The sequence below is a fragment of the Echinops telfairi genome, unplaced genomic scaffold, assembly GCF_000313985.2.
Source record: "Echinops telfairi isolate 266 unplaced genomic scaffold, ASM31398v2 ScPeMD7_6;HRSCAF=24_1, whole genome shotgun sequence".
NCBI classification, from domain to species: Eukaryota; Metazoa; Chordata; class Mammalia; order Afrosoricida; family Tenrecidae; genus Echinops; species Echinops telfairi.
In genome coordinates, this window is record NW_022103903.1 from 20731733 (window position 1) to 20734373 (window position 2641).

The 2641-nt window shown below is 37.0% G+C and overlaps 1 pseudogene; it reads right to left on the bottom strand.

The window, feature by feature from the left end:
- The window catches only part of LOC101644542, a 13018-nt pseudogene extending 12081 nt beyond the window's left edge, over positions 1–937 (bottom strand).
- Between the last annotated feature and the right edge of the window lie 1704 nt (positions 938–2641).

Genomic DNA, 2641 nt, shown 5'->3' on the forward strand with positions numbered 1-2641 from the left:
TCCTTCCTTCCTTCCTTCCTTCCTTCCTTCCTTCCTTCCTTCCTTCCTTCCTTTCTTTCTTTCTTTCTTTTCTTGTCTTTTTAGTGACCTTTTGCTTTCATGTCCTTCCACACCTCATCAAGTCCTTTGCCACTGGTGTTCAATGCATCAAATCTGTTTTTATGATGTTCTGAAAATTCAGGTGGGGTAGACTTATGGTCATATTTTAGCTCTCATGGACTTATTTTCATTTTCCTTAGCTCTACCTTGAGCTTACATATGAGCAATTGATAGTCTGTTCCACAGTTAGCCCCATGGCCTGGTTTTAGCTGTTTATATTGATCTTCGCCATCATCTCTTCTCACAGATGTATTTGCTATGAACAAGTCATTGGTCTTGCAAAAATCTGCCATGCACTCTCCAGCTGTGTTTCTATGACCAACCCCATATTTTCTAACTATTCTTTCTTCCTCTTTGTTTCCAACTTTTTCATTCCAATCACCAAGAATTATCAATGAAGCTTGATTACATGTTTGATCAATTTCTGACTGTAGAAATTGGTAGAATTCTTCAATTTTTTTCCTCACTAGCTTTTGTGGCTGGTTCGTAAATTTGAATGAAAGTTGTTTTGATTGTATGTAAGTCTCTCTTGGTTTCTTGTAGTAGTGTTAGGTAGTTTTCTTTGTGTACATTTTTTGTTTATCTGGTTACTTTGCTCCTAAGTATTTCAATTTTTTGTGGCTATTGTAAATGATATTGTTTTCTCGATTCCTTTTTCAGAGCTCTTTTCATTTATATACAAAATCTGATTGATTTTTGTATATTAATCTTATACCCTACTACATTGCTAAATTACTTGATTGTTTCCAATAGGTTTTTTTTTGGTCAGGTTTTGGAGCTTTTCTGTGCATGAAATCATATCATCGATGATTAACGTGAGTTTAACTTCTTTACCCATGTTGAATCCTTTGGTTTCTTTTTGTTGTCTAACAGCTCTGGTTAAGACTTCCACCACAATTTTGAATAAGAGTGATCATAAGGGGCTTCCTTATCTGGTTCCTATTAGCAAGGACAATTCATTCAATTTCTCTCCATTGAGGGAGACGTTTTAGGTATATATATATTTTGCATATATGGTTATTCTTGTGATGAGAATTTTCCTTCATATTCCTATTTTGTTGAGTTTTTTTTTTAATCCGGCCTGGGTCTTGGATATTGTCAAGTGCCTTTTCTGTGTCAATTGCTAGGATCATATCGTTCTTATCTTTTGATTTGTTTATGTGGATTACACTAATTGTTTTCCTAATGTTGAACCATCCTTATGTGTCTGGTATGAATACAACTTGATGATAGTGCCTTTGTTGTTGTTGTCGTTAAATATTTTTAATTAAAAACTTCTTTAAGTTACAAAGTTTTTTTTTTAATATTGTTGGTTTTTATTAACTAGAATATTGTTGATGATTTTTGCTCCTGTGTTCATGAGGGATATTGGCCTGTGCTTTTCTATCTTGGTCAAGTCTTTTTCTGGTTTCAGAATCATGGTCATGGTCATTTCAGAAAATGTGTTTGGGAGTTTGTGATTCTTTTCTATATCCTAGAATAGTTTGTGTAGAATTGTGTTCAACTCTTTCCTGAATGTTTGGCAGGATTCTCTGGGGAATCTATCTGGCCCTAGAATTTTTTTTAAAAATCATTTTATTGGGGGATCACACAACTCATCACAATCCATACATCCATCCATTGTGTCAAGCACATTTGTACATTTGTTGTCCTCATCATTCTCAAAACATTTGCTTTCTACTTGAACCCTGGTATCAGCTCCTAATTTTCCCCCTCCCTCTCTGCTCCCTCCTCCCTCATGAACCCTTGATAATTTATAAATTACTATTTTATCATATCTTGCACTGTTCGATGTCTCCCTTCACCCATTTTTCTGTTGCTTGTCCCCCAGGGAGGGGGTTATATGTAGATCCTTGTAATCAGTTCCCCCTTTCCAACCCACTCTCCCTGTGTCACCATTCTCATCACTGGTCCTGAAGGGATCATCCGTCCTATATTCCCTGTGTTACCATTTCCTATCTGTACCAGTGTACATCCTCTGGTCTAGCCGGATTTGGGGTCGGTCCCTCAGACCTCTCTATTGGTTCCCTGCTTCCTGCTGGTATGTTGCATTCATGGAACACTGGTTGAAGTCTTGTCCCTCTTTCCCCTTGGAGATATAAAGAATAACCTCCCCTTGGGTAGGTTAGTGCCCTATTCCCCCGCTACCCATTTCTTTTCTTTTCTTTTTCTTCTTCCCACCTCTCCCCCTTTTTAGTTGGACACCATATGTATCCCTGGATTTGGTCCGATGGCCCTGTACTTTTTTTGTTCTTGGGAATTTTTTAAATTACTTCATTTTTCCTTGTTTTGTAATGGGTTTTTGAGGTTTTCTACCTCACTCTATGTTAGTTTGGGTAGATATTGTGTTTCTAGAAATTTGTCCATTTCTTCTTTTACTGCCTTTTAATGACCCTATAGGACAGGGTAGAAGTGACTGTGTAAATTTCCAAGATTGTAAATATTTAGGGGAACAAAAGCCTCATGTTTTATCCTTGGAGCAACTGGTGGTTTTGAACTTCAGAACTTGTGGATCACAGCCCAATGCATAACCACTATACCA